This window comes from Bufo bufo, chromosome 5 (genome assembly GCF_905171765.1).
Source record: "Bufo bufo chromosome 5, aBufBuf1.1, whole genome shotgun sequence".
Lineage (NCBI taxonomy): Eukaryota > Metazoa > Chordata > Amphibia > Anura > Bufonidae > Bufo > Bufo bufo.
The window spans coordinates 341,620,841-341,643,420 of record NC_053393.1 but is presented as its reverse complement, the minus strand read 5'-3'; the positions used below and the strand labels follow the sequence as shown (position 1 = coordinate 341,643,420).

General features: G+C 40.8%; 1 pseudogene; it reads right to left on the bottom strand.

Annotated features, from left to right (window-relative positions):
- Positions 1-22,580, bottom strand: part of LOC121002518 — a 112,503-nt pseudogene that overhangs the window by 84,634 nt on the left and 5,289 nt on the right.

Genomic DNA, 22,580 nt, shown 5'->3' with positions numbered 1-22,580 from the left:
CTCCTACTCCATATGGACCTCGTCCTCCTAGATTAAGATTATTATTTTATATTTTTACGTATTTTATGTTATTTAAAGTAATTTCCCTATCCACATTTGCCATGCTCTTAACCACATTTTGATGCCATTTTCAGCCCTCTAGCCCTTTCCATGACATTTTTAGAGCCATTTTAGTGCTCAAAAGTTTGGGTCCCCATTGGCTTCAATAGGGTTCGGGGTCCAGTTCGGTTCCCGAACTCGAAGTCTTTTGTGAAGTTCGGCCAAACCCGTCGAACCCGAACATCCAGGTGTCCGCTTAACTCTACCTGTGTGTAGTAGGGTACGTGCATGCTGCTGGAACCATGGTACAACAGCATGCACATACACAACTACACACAGGCTCATATGGCTGAAGAAATTCTATGACATAAACATTCTACTTAATGTACGTAAATAAAATAATCTTTTGAGCATTATAATATTAAGTGCCATGGATTTTACCTATCTACGATTTGGTGTCTTTCTGCCACTGGCACCACTAAAAAATGGAGTGCAGGTGCCCTTTCTGGTTCTACTTTCTCTCCTCGCTACAGAAAAGGAAATGAGACGGACTCAATAGACAATCTATGGTCTGGTCTCAATTCTGTTCTTTGCACTGAGGAGATATGCAAGCACTTCTCTCTCCAGATTCTAGCCATCGATGTTAGTGTCGGCATTTGGACCTCCACCAAACAAAGCTTTTGATATATCTCTATGACATATCAAATGTTTTCTGAAAACTCAATGACCCTTTGACTTATTAAAAGGGGTTCCATCATATGAGATAGACAATGCCCTTTACAATAGCACTCTGCTTCTGTCACCACAACAAAACATCAGATTTTTCTAAATAAAGATACTTTATACTGGAGCTAGAGCGGTTACCAGCGATTTTTTAAATTTTTTTCTTTAATACAATTTGTTTGCCTGTCTGGAGAGCTGGTCCATTTACTCCAAGTGACGTGGATGGTGAAACCCTTGCTGCTGATCTGAACCCCTGTTGGGGGTAATCTGTGCTAGTATAGTTGTTGTGGCTGATCACAACACCACGTGAACACCTCTTTTTGCTTATATCTAATCCTTCTGTCACAAAAGGTATTATTCCCTGTTGCACTCTGCCTCATTTTTTATGTAGCTTGACTCCCTTTGGACACCAGGTGAGGGAGGCTTTTGTGCCAAGCAAGATCACCAAATGCAGAAAGGGAACCCTTCTAGCAATCTACATTAAAGAGGAGATTTATCATCTCCCTTGCACCAGAAAAGTGGCTTTAAAAAGTTGTAAGCTGTGCTGTGGCTTTTTAAATGCAAAGTCACAAGTGCCCCTTTTTACCTAGCCCACACCACTTTTCCAAAAGGGTGCATGGCAAGGTGAAAAGGGGTGTGACCAACAGTCGAGACAAATTTATCTTCATTTACATAAGTTTTCTAGTGCAAATGAAGCTAGAAATCTGTGGCAGCTTTGAGACTGACAGAGGATGCACCTAATTTATGACAAGGCCTGCACCTTATCTTAAGTGTGTTGCATCCTCCGGCAATGCTGGGGATATCAAGACTAGAGCGGAAAGTGCCTGTCTTGATAAATATCCCTCTAAGTTTATCGGTAGGAAAGCATAAGACTAATATGTTGTCACAACACTCTAGCCAAAAAACTACAAATTATGACATCAAAAACTAAAAATTCTTTGTGTACAACTACACAATAGGTAGTAGTAATAGATAATAGTTATATTCCAAATATCTGTGTAAATAAAACAGGAAACCTGATTACAAAATATAGAAAATTTAGTAAATAAATAAAAACTACACTTACCCCCACCCCCTTTTCCCCCCTCTCCTGGAAGGTAATATGACCTCAACTAATTCTCATTTGTTCAGTATACAGTAAATCTCAATATCATTTTTTGAATCATTGCTTGAATTTCCATCATGCTGTGCTATACTATATAATATTTCCATAACAGTGAGGGCTCAATTTCCTTGTAGGCATAAGAATAACTGATTTTGCAAGCAGCCCTGATGTTAATGTTTGTATTACTTAAATCATTTAAATCATGGTTTTATTGTCATCTCAACAGGATGCAAAAAATATTTATATAATTATCATCTGATATTATAATTCCAGTTTTGTAGGCATGCTGTTTTCCTGTTTATGAAATTACATTAATGTGACCCTCATGAAGTAGTAGGATTTTGTATTCTATATATTTTAAACTATCTGCAATTTAACCACTTTATTATTGAGTGGGGTGATGAGGAAATGCTATGAACACCTTTGGGGCATTTTTGTTATCATTGCCATTAATGTTTCTTGGACTAAAAATCTTTTTTCCATTTGTCTTTATTAAAAATTTGTTTCTATGTAGTGTTGTGTGAGGTGAGCTTCGGATCATAGATTGATAGTCACTTCGGTCAAAACTTCATTTGAATGCTGTACGGAAATCCGTCTCCGTACAACATTCAATTTTATGGGCTCCGGCGAGGTGAAATTCTTTATCACCAAAGTCTCGCAAATAACTTTGGACTTTGGAATCCAAAGTTATTTCGGTACCGAGTGTCCCGCTCGTGTGTGGGAGGAAAGCACCACACCAAGCATAGGAGGGAAAGGGGATACCAGAATAAGGTCTGGAAACTAGGGAAGGAAGATGGAGAAAACCCTAACTCCAGTCCTGACAGACTACCAGTATGAACAGGCCCCAAAGGTAGGTAAGTTCATACATCAGATACCTAGAATCCTATCTCACCCTATAGGACCCCGAAACTAATGTCAGGACTAAGTCTACCTAGGGGGACAATTTATTATTATTTTTTAAACAAATAAATAGAAACTTTTAAAAAAATATAAAAAACTAAATAAAAAAATTCAAATCACCTGCATTTCCCTAGAATAAAATTATGCCGACCTGGAGAATAAATATATCAGGTCTGTATAACCACTTAGAGAATGCTGTAAAGACAAAACCCTTAAAACGGTGGTAGAATTCCTTTTTTTTTCAATTCCATCCTATTTAGATTTTTTTTTAGAATCTACGCAATAGTAAATGGTACCATTAAAAATTAGAACTTTTCCACAAAGAATAAGCCCTAATATTACTATGTGAAGGTTAAAATAAAAAAGAAAGAAAAATAATGAAAGAATGAAAGAGAATGAAAAGAAATTTGCAGGGTCCAGAAAATGTTAAATGAGTGTTAGTGAGCTATTGTATAAGGAAAATAAAGATAAGGGCTACAGTATAGATAAAGCCAGCTGATCAGTTCTCTTTTTTTAATTTTTTTATTTAATCCAATAAAGTACAAAAAGAACACTAGTAGTACATTTAACAGTTACATAATAAAAAACAAAACAAAAAAAACATCAGGTATCAACCAAGAGGAAGTAAGCGTGCTTTATACATTTAAACCGATAAAATGTAGTAGGGTATTCGTTCCCCTACCACTAAGACATCCCCTACATGGAGATACTTAACCTATCCAATACATTACAGTAAATGCACACCACTTATATTACCTTTAAACCTTATTTCCCCCCTCCCAAACCCATATCCCCCCACCCTATATCCACCGGGAAGATTGGGGGGGGGGACAAAAAACAAATAAGTAAAAAAAAAAAAATATATATATATATACACATACATACACACACATATATATATATATATATATATATATATACACATACATATATCCATATCTATTTGTTTATATGTTTTGACCACTGAGCCCAAATTTTCTCTTGTCTATAACCTATGTTGCTCTTAATATACCCTACTCTTTCTATTATACAATTGGAGTTCATAAAATTTTCCCATTCTTTTATTGTTGGTACCTCAGGGCGCATCCATTTTCTTGCTATCAGTAAGCGAGCTATAAAACATGATTTGTATAACATAATTTCATTCTCCTTTGATAGCACATGGGAAGTTTCACCCAAAATACATACAAAAGCCATCCATTGGATTTTGAAACTAAAAATATCCCCGATTGATTCAATCAAACTGCACCAGAATGGTTGAATCTTTAGACACCTCCACCACATATGGATAATATCCGCTTTATCATTCATACATCTAGGACATAATCCGGGCGTTTTAGCTGAAACTTTCTTGAGCCATTTTGGTGTTATATATAAACGGTGTAATATCATAAACTGAGTTACCCTATGAGAGGGGTTCCTCAGATATGGTTTAAAACACCAAAATTTCCCCCACTGATCGTCTGTTATTATCCCTATATCATTCTCCCATTTTAATTTACTATTACAAATAAATCCCTCACTTCTAGTTTCTCGTATCTTTTTATACAAGCTTGACACCAATTTGTGCTTACCTTTCCAGCCTAATATATAATTCATCACCTCGTGTGATTTTATCACTATATCTTCCTTTTTTATATCCGTTTTGACAATATCCACCAACTGAATATATCTAAAATAACTTTGTCTATCTTCCCTTACATTCATTAATAATGTGTCCCTATCCTTCAGTGCTTCATTTTGAAAATATTGTGAAATATACCAAAGGTAGGTAAGGCCCCAAAGGTAGGTAAGTTCATACATCGGATACCTAGAATCCTATCTCACCCTATAGGACCCCGGAACTAATGTCAAGACTAAGTCTACCTAGGGTGACAATTTATTATTATTTTTTAAACAAATAAATAGAAACGTTTAAAAAAATATAAAAAACTAAATAAAAAAATTCAAATCACCTACATTTCCCTAGAATAAAATTATGCCGAACTGGAGAATAAATATATCAGGTCTGTATAACCACTTAGGCTACTTTCACACTCGCGTTCGGAGCGGGTCCGTCTGATGTTTCATCAGACGGATCCGCTCCTATAATGCAGACGTTTGCATCCGTTCAGAACGGATCCGTCTGCATTATAACTTAGAAAAATTTCTAAGTCTGAAAGTAGCCTGAACGGATCCGTCCAGACTTTACATTGAAAGTCAATGGGGGCGGATCCGTTTGAAGATTGAGCCATATAGTGTCATTTTCAAACGGATCCATCCCCATTGACTTACATTGTAAGTCTGGACGGATCCGCTCGCCTCCGCACGGCCAGGCGGACACCCGAACGCTGCAAGCAGCGTTCAGGTGTCCGCTCACTGAGCGGAGCGGAGGCTGAACGCTGGCAGACTGATGCATTCTCAGCGGATCCGCCTCCACTGAGAATGCATTAGGGCTGGACGGCTGCGTTCGGGGCCGCTTGTGAGCCCCTTCAAACGGAGCGCACGAGCGGACACCCGAACGCAGGTGTGAAAGTAGCCTTAGAGAATGCTGTAAAGACAAAACCCTTAAAACGGTGGTAGAATTCTTTTTTTTCCAATTCCATCCTATTTAGATTTTTTTTTCCAGTTTCTATTAGAATCTATGCAATAGTAAATGGTACCATTAAAAATTAGAACTTTTCCACAAAGAATAAGCCCTAATATTACTATGTGAAGGTTAAAATAAAAAAAGAATGAAAAATAATGAAAGAATAAAAATAAATTTGCAGGCTCCAGAAAATGTTAAATGAGTGTTAGTGAGCTATTGTATAAGGAAAATAAAGATAAGGGCTACAGTATAGATCAAGCCAGCTGATCAGTTCTCTAAGGACTTATTCACACATCCATATCCAAGACAAGTCTTGATAAAACAGTCAGTGTTTAATTAGTGAACATGTTTTTTTTTTGTCATTGCTATTTTATTTATTTATCATGTGCACTGCCAGGCTGAGGATTTACAGAGCATCTCCTATCAATAGTCTATTAAAACCACTGACAAAAGACGGATATCATGTATGTTCTGTCAGTGGTGTTCAACGATCCATAGACTTCAATGGGTATGTTTGGAATGCAACCTAAGCAAGTACAGCTTGCTGCCATTTCCTTACTAAATTATGTTTAGTGAAAAAACAATGATGTGTGAAAAAGCACATTAAAATCAATGGATACGTGTACCGTCTCTGGAGAACAGGGACAGCACTCATTGTGAAGTCCATTGAGCCATGTAAATAATCCTCAATTGACTTCACTGGGAAGGAGAAACAATAGTAGGCACATGCAATGAAACTGAATGTTGTAAAAGGCAAGCTGTTGAAAACAACTGGAAAATGATTACAAAAGTCCAAGATAATTAGAATGCAGTAATAAAAAAATGAGGGGGATTTATCAAAGTTGATGTATAAAAAAAAAAAACTGGCTTAGTTGCCCATAGTGACAAAACAGATTCCACCTTTCCTTTGGAAAATGAAAGGTGAAATTTGATTGGTTGCTATGGGCAACTAAGTTAGTTTTGCTTTACACCAGTTTGATAAATCTCCCCCATTGTCCCCAAAACCTTTAATGACAAAATTTGGTATTTGTAGGTTTAGGCTGGTTCCACATACCACTTTAAAGTAAGTTTTCCACACTGCTCCTGCAGGCTAGTTTCACACTAGTGTTTGTGAGATCCGGCAGGCATCACCACCAGCGTCCGGTTGCTAGGACATCTCCTTGTGAAGGAGCGCTAGCCAATAAGAGCCGACACTCATACTTTAGACGCGTTAACATCACTGGTCATGTGACATCGGGTGCATCATGTGACCTGTAAGTGCAGTCTATTTAGAGTTGTGTCTAGATTGGAGTTACTTCTGGCAGGTCCTTCCTACAGCAACTCCACTCTAAACACTTCACTAGTGAGTTGACTAGAATGGATTTGCTGGAGGCAGGATCTACCAGGAGCAACTCCAATCTAGACAGTTCAGCAGTGAGGAGGCTAGAATGGAGTTGCTGGAGGTAGATACTGCCAGGAGCAACTCCAATCTAGACCGATCACTGCTGACAGGACTAGAATGGAGTTGCTGGCAAGACCTGCTCATAGAAACTCCATCTAGTAGTTTCTCTACAGAACAGTAGTTTCTCTACAGAGAAGCACATTTATGAGTATTGCACATGCACAGTGAAGCATGTTTATCAGTATTTATCAGTTTATTAATGGGTATTAATTATATTTCTATATATATTTTTTACATATAATCAGAATTTTATAATTTCATCCTTATTTATTTTTATTCTGGTTAACATGAATTTTATTTAAAGCAAATGTTTCGTTTTTGCGTTTTCGTCTTTTCCTTCCTGCCTGATTATACAGTCCCTTGAAAAAGTATTCATACCCATTGAACTTTTTTCACGTTAAACCAACAAACTTAAATTCATTTTATTTGGATTGTATGTAATAGACCAATAAAAAGTAGCAAATATGTGTGAAGTGAAAAGTGAAAAGTGTGGCTTGCATTAGTATTTAGCCCCCTGTGCTCTGATAACCGTGAATAAAATCCAGAGCGGCCAACTGCCTTCAGAAGTCACCTAATTAGAAAATAGAGTATTAATAGATATGTAGTCTGTGTATAATTTATTCTCAGTATAACTACAGCTGTTCTGTGAAGGCCTCAGGGTTTTATTAGAGAACATTAGTGAGCAAACAGCATCATGAAAACAAAGAAACACACCAGACAGGTCAGGGATGAAGTTGTGGAGAAGTGAAAATCAGGGTTAAGTTCTAAAAACAAATTCCAAGCTCTGAACATTTAATGGAGCAATGTTAAATCCATAATCTGAAAATTGAAGGATTATGGCACAACTGCAAACCTACCAAGACATGGGTGTCCAGTGTCCAAATAAACTGGCAGCCCATGCAGGGAGAGGACTAATTAGAGAAGCAGCCAAGAGGCCTATGGTCATACTGGTGGAGCTGCAGAGATCCATAGCTCAGGTGAGAGAATCTGTCCAGAGGGCAACTATTAGTCATGTACTCCACAAATAGGGCCTTTATGGAAGAGTGGCAAGAAGAAAGCATGTTTTGAAAGCAACCCATAAGGAGTCCAGTTTGCAGTTTGACTCAAGCCATGTAGGGGACACAGAAAACATGTGGAAGAAAGTACTCTGGTCAGGTCAGACCAAAGTTGGATTTTTTGGCCTAAATGTAAAACGCTATGTGTGGCGGAAAATTAACACTGCAAATCACCCTGAACACATCATCCCCACCATGAATCATGGTGATGGCAGCATTACACTGTGGGGATGCTTTTCTTCTGCAAGGACAAGGAAGCTGGTCAGAGTTGATAGGAAGATGGATAGAGCTAAATACAGGGCAATTCTGGAGGAAAACCTGGTAGAGGCTGCAAAAGACTTGAGACTGGGCCAGCTTCTAGATGTGCAAATCTGGTAGAGAAGTAGCCCCAAAGACTTGCAGCTATAATTGCCTCAAAAGGTGGTCCTAAGAAAGTATTTACTCAGGGCAGCTGAATACAAATGCACACCACACTTTCCAGATTTTTATATCTTAAAAATTTTGAAAACCATGTATCATTTTCTTTTCACTTTACACATACTTGCTACTTTGTGTTGGTCTGTCATATAAAATCCCAATAAAAAAAAATTTAAGTTTGTGGGTGTAACGTGAAAATTTTTGGGATATGAATACTTTTTCAAGGCACTGTGTGTGTATATATATATATATATATATATATATATATATACAGTACAGACTAAAAGTTTGGACACACCTTCTCATTCAAAGAGTTTTCTTTTTTTTCATGTCTATGAAGGCATCAAAACTATGAATTAACACATGTGGAATTATATACATAACAAACAAATGTGAAACAACTGAAAATATGTCATATTCTAGGTTCTTCAAAGTAGCCACCTTTTGCTTTGATTACTGCTTTGCACACTCTTGGCATTCTCTTGATGAGCTTCAAGAGGTAGTCCCTGAAATGGTCTTCCAACAGTCTTGAAGGAGTTCCCAGAGATGCTTAGCACTTGTTGGCCCTTTTGCCTTCACTCTGCGGTCCAGCTCACCCCAAACCATCTCGATTGGGTTCAGGTCTGGTGACTGTGGAGGCCAGGTCATCTGGCGCAGCACCCCATCACTCTCCTTCATGGTCAAATAGCTCTTACTTTCAAAGTTTTCCCAATTTTTCAGCTGACTGACTGACCTTCATTTCTTAAAGTAATGATGGCCACTCGTTTTTCTTTACTTAGCTGCTTTTTTCTTGCCATAATACAAATTCTAACAGTCTATTCAGTAGGACTATCAGCTGTGTATCCACCTGACTTCTCCTAAACGCAACTGATGGTCCCAACCCCATTTACAGTGGGATGCGAAAGTTTGGGCAACCTTGTTAATCGTCATGATTTTCCTGTATAAATCGTTCGTGGTTACGATAAAAAATGTCAGTTAAATATATCATATAGGAGACACACACAGTGATATTTGAGAAGTGAAATAAAGTTTATTGGATTTACAGAAAGTGTGCTATAATTGTTTAAACAAAATTAGGCAGGTGCATAAATTTGGGCACCACAAAAAAGAAATGAAATCAATATTTAGTAGATCCTCCTTTTGCAGAAATTACAGCCTCTAAACGCTTCCTGTAGGTTCCAATGAGAGTCTGGATTCTGGTTGAAGGTATTTTTGACCATTCCTCTTTACAAAACATCTTTAGTTCATTCAGGTTTGATGGCTTCCGAGCATGGACAGCTCTCTTTAAGTCACACCACAGATTTTAAATTATATTCAGGTCTGGGGACTGAGATGGCCATTCCAGAACGTTGTACTTGTTCCTCTGCATAAATGCCTTAGTGGATTTTGAGCAGTGTTTAGGGTCGTTGTCTTGTTGAAAGATCCAGCCCCGGCGCAGCTTCAGCTTTGTCACTGATTCCTGGACATTGGTCTCCAGAATCTGCTGATACTGAGTGGAATCCATGCGTCCCTCAACTTTGACAAGATTCCCAGTCCCTGCACTGGCCACACAGCCCCACAGCATGATGGAACCACCACCATATTATACTGTAGGTAGCAGGTGTTTTTCTTGGAATGCTGTGTTCTTTTTCCTCCATGCATAACGCCCCTTGTTATGTCCAAATAACTCAATTTTAGTTTCATCAGTCCACAGCACCTTATTCCAAAATGAAGCTGGCTTGTCCAAATGTGCTTTAGCCCTCCTCAAGCGGCACTTTTTGTGCTGTGGGCGGAGAAAAGGCTTCCTCTGCATGACTCTCGCATACAGCATCTCCTTGTGTAAAGTGTGCCGAATGGTTGAACGATGCACAGTGACTCCATCTGCAGCAAGATGATGTTGTAGGTCTTTGGTGCTGGTCTGTGGGTTGACTCTGACTGTTCTCACCATTCGTCGCTTCTGTCTATCCGAGATTTTTCTTGGTCTGCCACTTCGAGCCTTAACTTGAACTGAGCCTGTGGTCTTCCATTTCCTCAATATGTTAGTAACTGTGGAAACAGACAGCTGAAATCTCTGAGACAGCTTTCTGTATCCTTCCCCTAAACCATGATGGTGAACAATCTTTGTCTTCAGGTCATTTGAGAGTTGTTTTGAGACCCCCATGTTGCTACTCTTCAGAGAAAATTAAAAGAGGAGGGAAACTTATAATTGACCCCCTTAAATACTCTTTCTCATAATTGGATTCACCTGCGTATGTAGGTCAGGGGTCACTGAGCTTGCCAAGCCAATTTGAGTTCCAATAATTAGTTCTAAAGGTTTTGGAATCAATAAAATGACAACAGCGCCCAAATTTATGCACCTGCCTAATTTTGTTTAAACAATTATAGCACACTTTCTGTAAATCCAATAAACTTCATTTCACTTCTCAAATATCACTGTGTGTGTCTCCTATATGATATATTTAACTGACATTTTTTATCGTAACAATAACAACCAATGATTTATACAGGAAAATCATGACGATTAACAAGGTTGCCCAAACTTTCGCATCCCACTGTATAAGGCAAGAAATCCCTCTTATTAAACCTGACAGGGCACACCTGTGAAGTGAAAACCATTTCAGGGGACTACCTCTTGAAGCTCATCAAGAGAATGCCAAGAGTGTGCAAAGCAGTAATCAAAGCAAAAGGTGGCTACTTTGAAGAACCTAGTTCACACTTGTTTGTTATGTATATAATTCCACATGTGTTAATTTATAGTTTTGATGCCTTCAGTGTGAATCTACAATTTTCATAGTCATGAAATTAAAGAAAACTCTTTGAATGAGAAGGTGTGTCCAAACTTTTGGTCTGTACTGTATATATATATATATATATATATATATATATATATATATATGTCTTTTTCACTTTTTTCTTTTTTTCTTTGTTTTTCATTTTTGTGTTTTCATTTTTTCCTCCCTGCCTTCCTACTGTAGATCCATAACTTTTTACTTTTCTTTTCACAAAGCCTTATTATGTCTTATTCTTGAGCGACATGTACTTTCTAATAGCACATTGTAATTTTTTATGTTTAACCGATTCACTGAAGTGAATCGGTCCACATCCGACGCACAAAAATTGCGGTTTTGATGCCAACCAAAAATACATTCATGTGCATTAGCCCTACGCCTAGGAGGTCCTCCATAGAGCAAGTCAAATCTATCTGGTTAAGTACTGAAATGACTAGAATGGAGTTGCTGAAGGGAGCTTCATTATTTATGGGAAGGTGGTAGTTGCTACAGGGAGTTCCTCAATACAGCAACTCCAATCTAGCTGGTTCAGTACTTAAATGACTATAATGGAGTTGCTGAAGGGAGGTTCATCATTTCTGGGCAGGCGGTAGTTGCTACAGGGAGGTCCTCCATACAGCAACTCCAATCTAGCTAGTTCAGTACTGAAATGACTGGAACGGAGTTGCTGAAGGGAGCTTCATCATTTATGGGCAGGCGGTAGTTGCTACATGGAGGTCCTCCATACAGCAACTCCATTCTAGCTCGTTCACTACTGAAATTACTGGAACAAAGTTGCTGAAGGGAGGTTCATCAATTCTGGGCAGGTGGTAGTTGCTACAGGGAGGTCCTCCATAAAGCACCTCCATTCCAGCTGGTGACTACTAAACTGACAAGAATGAAGTTGTTGCAGGGAGGATCTATACGCCAGTGCTATAAAAAATCCCTTCCATATATCTCATTTGTTTAGCATCCATTCAGCATTTGGGCCACAATTTAAGGGCCATGAGAATCCATTACTTTGTCATATTTTTTGGAAAATAAGTTTTGGGGTGTGTTGTTCGTTTGGCCGCCAGCCAAGTACTTGCAGTGAAATGTTTTTCAACTTCTGTGAATGGCCTTTTCGCTCCAGCAGTCTGGTAGGAGTTAGACTCCGATCACATAGGCAGCCTAGTAGGAGTTAGACTCTGGTCACATAAGAGATATCAGATGGGTAAGGCCCCAGCTCTGATGTGCTACCAACAGAAATCTATAGTAAATATCATTGGCTCCCCATTTATTAAGTGTTTCCATATTCATAGGGGTCCCCCGTCACTTTATAACTAAAGATAAGCAAATTTCATATTTTGAAATTCGTTCATGCTTCGTTTGGTGGTAAAACCAGAATTTGCGTTATGGATTCCGTTACCACGGACCATAAAGCAATTCTATGACGGAATGCATAAAGGATTTCCTTTAGAGGCATTCCGTTATTCATTCCTTCATAATAGAAGTCTATGAGCTGCAAAACAGATCCGTCCCATTTCTGTTATGCAGGGGAGTCCTCTTCTGCATATCGGGAATGGGACGGATCCGTTATGCAGGCCATAGACTATCACAAGTGCATGGGAATCCATGCAGAAAAAAACATGAAAATTCTGCAACATGTGCAGGTGCCCTAAACATTTCAGACAACATGGCGTCCTTAGTGACAGAATGGAAGTACATAGCCAACTAAACATATTTAAAGGGGTTGTCCGGTTTTAAGAGGAAACCAGTCACCTCTGATAGATGACCTCACTACTCTTTATTAGAGGTCAATCTTCTAACTGGTGTAAAGTAGAACTGGCTTAGTTGCCCACAGAAACCAATCAGATTTCACCTTTCTTTTTCCAAAGGAGCTGTCAAAAATGAAAGGTGGAATCTTTGCTATGGGCAACTGACCCCATAAATGATTACTTACCTGCCAGATCCCTCTCCAGTTTATTATAGTTAATAGGGCTAGCGGGCATTCCGGTAGCATCTAGCAGTGCCGGATCCGGAGAACTCTAATCCAACAGTTTTATTAAAATATAAACCAAAAACCAGGTGCGTACATAGAAATCACTGGGCCCCATAGCAAGAATCTGAATTGGGCCCCCTAACCCCGCCCACTACCCACCTCTGGCCCATCCCACCTCCTGTCCTGGCTCCTCCCCTGCCACACCCCCATTTGCCAATAAAGACATGTATACATGACCTACTGAAACCGTTAGGGATAAATCTTTTTGATAATTTTTTATTAACCAACTTTGTTGCAGTAACTTAAAAAACACATCACTGTTCCTGCCTGTCTGCTTTGGTAAAGCCGGACATAGCCCATCCCGCACATCTTAACCCCTTTGCTACCAGCGCCATTTTTTCATCACTTATCTTACCCCAAAAAATATAATAAAATGTGATAAAAAAGTCACACACACTCCAAAATGGTAGCAATAAAAAATTGTGGCCTGCTATTTACTGCCCCCCATGTCGCTGAATGTTTTCATCTGTGTGACGGGAGGGAGGCAGTGGCAGCTGTGCGGGCATCAGGAGCAATGCGGGTGCCGTGGAATGAAGTAAGTAAGGTGCTCAGGCATTTTGGGGGGCATTATTAACTCCTTGCTGCTGATGTTAGTGATGTGCTGGGGGGGGAGGCTTGTAGGCTCATAGAGGACTCAGGAGGTATATAAATAAATGTACAAGAAAAAAACATGAGCAAATATAAACATCTGTCAGTTCAGAAAAAAATGTGCAGATCAATGAAAGGTATGCATCACCTAAGTACTTACACAAAATTCATACACAGGTAGGTGGTATCTGAGGGGAGATCGGGTCCATGCTTTACTATGTAGTATCTGTTCCGGACAGCAAGCCATGCCGATTGTAATACTGTGCATGTCCTGAAGTCACGCTGACCCCTAACAAAATGTATCGGCAACCACGGCACTATGAAAAAATGTATTAATGATTTCTTATTTATTTCATTATTTTTGTTTCATTGTTTTAATCCATCCGCATAAATAATCACTGGCCAACGTTTCGGTCCAACATAGACCATGTTCACGGCCTTAGTATCTTTAAGGGATTCTGTCACCAAGTTTTAGGCTATAGAGCTGCGGACATGCACGGCTAGATCGCCGCTAGCATGTCCGCAATATACCTGTCCTACAGGGCTGTGTGCTTTTATTTTGTTTAAAAAATTATTTTAGAGATATGTAAATGAGCCTTGTAAGGTGCCCAAGGGGCTGTACGAACCTTCCTGGTGCCCAGCCACGCCCCCTGTGAAGGAGCCCAGCACCGCCTGCGTCCTCCTCCTTTCATCACAGTTAGATTGCTGTAATCTCGCGCATGCGCAGTGCCGGTATAGTGTTCCTTCCCTGTGCTGGCATCAGCCTCAGGGAAGGAACTGCGCATGTGCGAGTTCGCACATCGCAAGATTACGGCAATCTAACTGACGAAAGGAGGAGATTCGGAGACACAGGTGGTGCTGGGCTCCAGGAAGGTTAGTGCAGCCCCTTGGGCACCTTACAAGGCTCATTTACATATCTCTAAAATCATTTATTAAACAAAATAAAAGCACACAGCCCTATAGGGCCGGTATAAAAAATAAATTAAAAAAATGTGATTTTAAATGCAAGTACTAGAATACAAACACTTAACTTTCAATGATCTCTGCTGCAATCCACACTCAGCCACCTGAAATCACTCCCACAAAACCACACACAGCTCTAGAACTCCTTGTTTTTTAACTCCATTTAAGAAGCCACTTAGTAGAGCAAGGCTCTTATTAAGTGGAGTTAAAAAACAAGGAGTTTAAGAAAAGGAGTTTGGAAACTAAGGTTGGATATAATTTCCTTGTGTGTTGTTGGCTTAATTTTACGTGGTCCTTCGACTACAGCAGACAGGGTCTAAATCTAAATCATTTATACTGTTTTACTTTTTTACTGTTGTAATCCCCATTTAGTATGTGTTGCACAATTTACAACGCAGTCCAGTTTACATCTTGCATGATGTATGCAGTCCTGGAACAGGAGTTCAAGGGTGTATATCTTTGTTCTAGATGTGAGCAAATTACCCGTTTGGAATCGCAGATCGAGTCTCTAAATGGGCAAGTTGCAACGCTGAGAGGCATTGATAATTTGCAAAAGAGTTTGCTTCTCACCGAGCAAGCACTCTTTGAGGTAGATGAGGGGGAGGGTGACAGAGAGGAGGCTGAGGAAAGTGAGGTAGCTAGCTGGGTAAAAGTTAGAAAGCGGGGTAGAGGGAAGAGTGCCAGGGAGGCTAGCCCTGATCTGACACACCCCAACAAGTTTGCACGTTTGGCAGATGAGGGGGATGTCAGTCCGGGGACGGCACTGCTGCAGCCAGACACTTCCTCTGCCAGTCAGGGGAATGTCAGCTCCAGTAAGCAGGGAACCAGGAGAGCAGGGCAGGCCAGACAGGTGCTGGTAGTGGGAGACTCAATTATTAGGGGAACAGATAGGGAAATCTGTCACAAAGACCGTGATCGCCGAACAGTGTGCTGTCTTCCTGGCGCTAGAGTTCGACACATCGCGGATCGGGTTGACAGATTACTGGGAGGGGCTGGAGACGATCCAGCGGTCATGGTCCATATCGGAACCAATGACAAAGTTAGAGGTAGGTGGAGAGTCCTTAAAAATGATTTCAGGGATTTAGGTCAAAAGCTGAGGGCAAGGACCTCAAAGGTAGTATTTTCCGAAATACTACCTGTACCACGGGCCACACAAGAAAGGCAGCGGGAGATTAGGGAAATTAACAAGTGGCTCAAGAACTGGTGTAGGAAGGAGGGGTTTGGGTTCCTGGAGAACTGGGCCGATTTTTCTATCGGCTACAGGCTCTATCGTAGGGACGGGCTGCACCTCAATGGGGAAGGGGCAGCTGTGCTGGGGAGAAAGATGGCTAGAAGGTTGGAGGAGTGTTTAAACTAGGGACTGGGGGGAGGGTAATTACACTATAAGAGGGGAAGATAGTGCAGATAGAGACCGGGGGCAAGGTAATAAGAATGGGGGAGGAATGGAAGGAGGGACTAGAACAGTTCAGAAGGAAAGGTGTAGGGGAAAAAATATACATAAACCTCTCAAATGTATGTATACTAATGCCAGAAGCCTGACTAATAAAACTGGTGAACTGGAATTAGTGATGTGTGAGGAGGACTATGACATAGTGGGAATAACTGAGACATGGCTGGATGATAGCTATGACTGGGCAGTTAATGTACAAGGTTACAGTCTGTTTAGAAAGGATCGTCAAAACCGGAGAGGGGGAGGGGTCTGCCTTTATATAAAGTCCTGTCTAAAGCCCACACTCCGGGAATATATAAGTGAGGGACATGAACATGTGGAGTCACTGTGGGTAGAGATACATGGATCTAAAAACAACAATAAATTACTAATAGGAGTTTACTATAAACCACCTAATATACCAGAGTCCACAGAAAATCTACTACTAAACGAGATAGACGAGACGGCAAATCATAATGAGGTGGTTATTATGGGGGACTTCAACTACCCAGATATAGACTGGGAAACTGAAACTTGTATATCTCATAAGGGAAACAGGTTCTTGGCAATAACCAAAGACAATTACCTCTCCCAACTGGTTCAGGACCCGACTAGAGGGACGGCCATACTGGACTTAGTATTAACCAATAGACCTGACAGAACAACAGACGTGCAGGTTGGGGGACACCTGGGAAATAGTGACCATAAAGTAATAACCTTCCAATTATCATTCAAAAGAGCGTTTCTACAGGGAGGAACAAAAATACCAAACTTCAAAAAAGCTAAATTTAGCCAACTAAGAGAGGCCATAGGCCTAACTAATTGGGACAAAGTCCTCACAAATACAGACACAAAATGGGATATCTTTAAAAACATCGTAAAATCTCATTGTGAGAGGTACATACCGTATGGTAATAAAAGGTTAAGGAACAAAAAGAAACCAATGTGGATAAATAGAACTGTAAAGAAAGCAATAAATGACAAAAAGAAAGCATATAAAACAATAAAACAGGAGGGTAGCACGGAAGCACTGAAAAACTATAAGGAAAAAAATAGAACATGTAAAAAACAAATAAAAGCGGCCAAACTAGAGACCGAGAGATTAATTGCAAAAGAGAGTAAAACTAACCCTAAAATGTTCTTCAATTATATAAATGTTAAAAAGTATAAATCTGAAGGTGTTGGCCCTTTAAAGAGTAATGAGGGGGGAGTCGCAGAGAGCGACGAGGAGAAAGCAAAGCTGTTAAATATTTTTTTCTCCAATGTATTCACTGAGGAAAATAAATTGTCAGATGACATGCAGAATGCAAAAATAAATTCCCCATTAAAAGTGTCCTGTCTGACCCAGGAAGAAGTACATCAGCGACTTAAAAAGATTAAAATAGACAAATCGCCAGGACCGGATGACATACACCCCCGTATCCTAAAGGAATTAAGTAATGTCATAGCCAGACCCTTATTTCTGATATTTGCAGACTCTATACTGACAGGGAATGTCCCACAGGATTGGCGCGTGGCATATGTGGTGCCAATATTCAAAAAGGGGCCAAAAACAGAGCCTGGAAACTATAGGCCGGTAAGTTTAACATCTGTTGTGGGTAAACTGTTTGAAGGTTTTCTGAGAGATGCTATATTAGAGCATCTCAACGGAAATAAGCAAATAACGCCATATCAGCTTGGCTTCGTGAGTGATCGGTCATGTCAGACTAATTTAATCAGTTTCTATGAGGAGGTAAGTTCTAGACTTGACAGCGGCGAATCAATGGATGTCGTATATCTGGACTTCTCCAAAGCATTTGACACTGTACCACATAAAAGGTTAGTATATAAAATGAGAATGCTCGGACTGGGAGAAAACATCTGTATGTGGGTAAGTAACTGGCTGAGTGATAGAAAACAGAGGGTGGTTATTAACGGTACACACTCAGATTGGGTCACTGTCACTAGTGGAGTACCTCAGGGGTCAGTATTGGGCCCTATTCTCTTCAATATATTTATTAATGATCTTGTAGAAGGCTTGTAAAGTATCAATTTTCGCAGATGACACTAAACTGTGTAAAGTAATTTACACTGATGAGGACAGTATACTGCTACAGAGGGATCTGGATAGATTGGAGGCTTGGGCAGATAAGTGGCAGATGAGGTTTAACACTGATAAATGTAAAGTTATGCACATGGGAAGGAAAAATGCAAGTCACCCGTACATACTAAATGGTAAAACACTCGGTAACACTGACATGGAAAAGGATCTAGGAATTTTAATAAACAGCAAACTAAGCAGCAAAAACCAGTGTCAGGCAGCTGCTGCCAAGGCCAACAAGATAATGGGTTGCATCAGAAGGGGCATAGATTCCCGTGATATGAACATAGTCCTACCACTTTACAAATCGCTAGTCAGACCACACATGGAGTACTGTGTACAGTTCTGGGCTCCTGTAAACAAGGCAGACATAGCAGAGCTGGAAAGGGTTCAGAGGAGGGCAACTAAAGTAATAACTGGAATGGGGCAACTACAGTACCCTGAAAGATTATCAGAATTAGGGTTATTCACTTTAGAAAAAAGACGACTGAGGGGAGATCTAATTAATAGGTATAAATATATCAGGGGTCAGTACAGAGATCTATCCCATCAGCTATTTATCCCCAGGACTGTGACTGTGACGAGGGGACATCCTCTGCGTCTGGAGGAAAGAAGGTTTGTACACAAACATAGAAGAGGATTCTTTACGGTAAGAGCAGTGAGACTATGGAACTCTCTGCCTGAGGAGGTGGTGATGGTGAGTACAATAAAGGAATTCAAGAGGGGCCTGGACGTATTTCTGGAGCTTAATAATATTACAGGCTATAGCTACTAGAGAGGGGTCGTTGATCCAGGGAGTTATTCTGATTGCATGATTGGAGTCGGGAAGGAATTTTTTATTCCCCTAAAGTGGAGAAAATTGGCTTCTACCTCACAGGGTTTTTTGCCTTCCTCTGGATCAACTGGCAGGATGACAGGCCGAACTGGATGGACAAATGTCTTTTTTCGGCCTTATGTACTATGTTACTATGTTACTATGTTACATGCTAGCGGCGATCTAGCCGTGCATGTCCACAGCTCTATACCCGAAAACGAGGTGACAGAATCCCTTTAAGTAATGTAGTAATGTAGATGGCGAAGCCATCCGCCATCTACATTACTTAAGAAAGTAAGGCCGTGAACAAGGTCTATGTAGGACCGAAACGTTGGCCAGTGATTATTTATGCGGATGGATAAAAACAATGAAACAAAAATAATGAAATTAATAAGAAATCATTATAAAATTTCTTCAGAGTGCCGTGGTTTTCTATCAATACTGTTACCACCCTTACCACTGAGCACCACCTATCTCCTAGAGGAGTGCAGTTCAATTCTCTTGCTTAAAATTTATGGGCAAACCAGAGGTGGTTTAGAATTTATGGGCAAACGGGAGGTGTTTACTAGAATGTACGGGCAAACGGGAGGAGGTTCAATAGAATGTATGTGCAAACCGGAGGTGGTTCAATAGAATGTATGGGCTAACGGGAGGAGGTTAGGTTGGCTGTCTGGACTCTGCATTGCCGCCAGGGGATAAGTAGAAAAGGGTCAGTTCGTGGACATAGTGGGTGAACACAAGTGGGCAGGCCACCTGCCGCCTCAATACCCCATGATTAAACTGTGTCTTGTGCAGAGTATACATAGGGGGTGGGGCCTTCCATGCGCTCGGGCCCCCCTGTGGCCACGGGCCCTATAGCAATGGCGTGGTCTGCCTATATTGGCGGTACGCCACTGCCAAAAACCACACAAAACAGATAGAAATATGTTTAAATATAAAACTTAAGCATCTGTCACCATGGTTACTGTACTAAAGCATTCATACTGCTTGGTACAATAGATAATGATGAATTAAAGGGGTTATCTGGGAATTTATATTGACCTGTCCTTTGAATTGGTCATTAATATCAGATCGGTGGGGGTCCGACAACCAGGATTCTGCCAATCAGCTGTTAAAAGATGCTGGTGGTCTGTGAGTGCCGCAGCCTCTTACTAGGCCAATGACATTCAAGTCAATGGGGCTGAGCTGTAATACCAAGCACAACCACTATACGATGTATGGTGCTGTGGTTGTGGAGCTGCAAGGGCACCAGCTGAGCAGTGAGCGCGTCGGCTCCCAGTAACAGCTGATCGGTGGGAGAGCTGGAACCCTTCCTCTCCCAAGTGATAATGAAGAACTATCCTGAGGATAGTAAATCATTATCAATTCCTGGATAACCCGCTTTAAAATTAGCCTGTATTACTACAAACAGATTTGTGGTCGCAGCAAAAACTTTACTTTTATGTCTGTAAAGAATAAATCAAGGCGACTGGACTTACTGTAGATTTTTTGAAAACGTTTCACTCGTTCTTCCAACGAGCTTTCTCAATTCTGAGTGGCTGTACAAGAATTCTCTGGGAATAAATATGTAACTGAATCATCATCTGGTAATTATACCAGAGGTCAGAGGTCATTATACCCAGCATGGGGTCAAAGGTGTTGATTCCATTATCCTAATTGGAGTCAGTAGGTGATATGACCTCCCAGAGAAAGGTGTCAAGACAGCATTGTATGTGGCAGACAATAGATGTCTACCCCCCCCCCCCCCCGCCTCTATTCAAGCTTGGCTTCTCCATTTTTACGTAGATGACCTCCTTCACACCTCGTTTGTACCAATCGGCCTCCTTATACAAAACACGTACTTGACTGTCTTCAAAGGTGTGACCTGTTTCTTTTAGATGCAAGTACACGGCTGAATCTTGACCAGAGGTTTTGGCTCTTCTATGCTGAGCCATACGCTGATGTAGTTGTTGTTTTGTTTCGCCGATATACAGTTCTGAACATTCCTAATTTCACTGGACTGCGTACACAATGTTGTCCAACTTGTGTTTAGGCGTTGGGTCTTTTGGGTGAACCAGTTGTTGCCTCAGTGTGTTGCTGAGTTTAAAGCAGACAGGGATGTGATATTTATAAAAAATCCTTTTGAGTTTCTCAGACACCCCAGCTACATATGGGATACCCATATTCTTGCGTCTGTCATGCTTCTCGCCCTCACTGGAAGTCTTGGTGCTCTTTCTTCTCCTTCCTTCTATTTTGACAAAGGCCCAATCTGGATACCCACAAGTTTTAAGTGCCCCTCTGAGGTGTTTGAATTCCTTCGCCTTGGCCTCTGTGCTGGTGGGGATTTTCTCTGGCCGGTGGTGTAGAGTCTGGATGACTCCCAGTTTGTGGCCTAGAGGATGGTGGGAATCAAATAGCAGGTACTGGTCTGTGTGTGTTTCGATAGACCTCTATTCCCAGCTTCGTTTGCTCTTCCACTGTTATAAGACAGTCCAGAAACGCCAGTTTGTTGTTCTGCATATCTTCCTGCGTGAAATTGATGTTATGATCCACTGAGTTGATGTGGTCGCTGAAAGCCTGTGACTCTTGTTTATGAATTTTAACCCAAGTGTCATCCACATATCTGAACCAATGACTCGGTGTAATTCCCTTTAAAGTGGTCAGGGCTTTCCTTTCTACTTCCTCCATATACAGGTTTGCTACAATAGGTGAGACTGGCGATCCCATAGCACAGCCATGTTTTTGCTTGTTGAACTTGTCCTTTTACTTGAAGTAGGTGGTACTCAGACAAAGGTCCAGTAAGGCACATACTTGGTCTGGGCTAAGTTCTGTTCTGCGGTCTTAGGTGTTGTCTAGTAGCAACTGTTTCCTGACTGTTTCAATTGCCTCTGTAATGGGTATGCAGGTGAAGAGGGATGTAACATCATAAGAGACCATTGTTTCTTCTGTGCCCAATACCAAGTTCTGTATTTTAGTGGTGAAATCCTGAGAGTTCTGTATGTGATGTTGTGTGTTTCCAACCAAGGGCTCTAGGATTCTGGCTAAGTATTTTGCCCCATTGTAGGTCACAGAGTTGATGCTGCTGACATGTATCTTAGGAAATCCATAAATACATGGAGGGGCTTCCCCAGGGTAGAGGCTATGATACATGGCCCGATCAATGATTTTGTCCTTTTCTAGTTGTTGTAGTAGTTCTATAACCTTCTTCTTGTAGCCACTGGTTGGGTCTCGTCTTAGGGCCTCATATGTGTTGTTATCATCCAGGAGTGTGGTCACCTTTGCATTGTAGTCAGATGTATTAAGTACAACCGTGCATCTTTTTTTATCCGCAGGCAGGATGGTGATGTTTGTGTCTTTCTTCAGGGATGTAACCGCCTTCCTTTCTTCTCTAGTCAAGTTTGAAGGAGGTGGTTTGGCACTGGCCAGAGCTGCAGACACTTTAAGGTGAAGTTGTTCAGCCTCACCCTGTGGTACTTTTGTTGCTGTGGATTGAGGCTTCAGTGGCAGAAATAATATCAACTATTGGTATGGTTCTTGGTGTGATTGCGAAATTCAACCCTTTAGCAAGGACATCCATCTGAGCAGACCGTATAAAACATTAAAGGTGAGGGCCTGAAGGTGAGCAGACCATATAAAACATTGAAATTGAGGGCCTGTAGGTGAGCGGACCATTGTAGTGTGGGCATATAT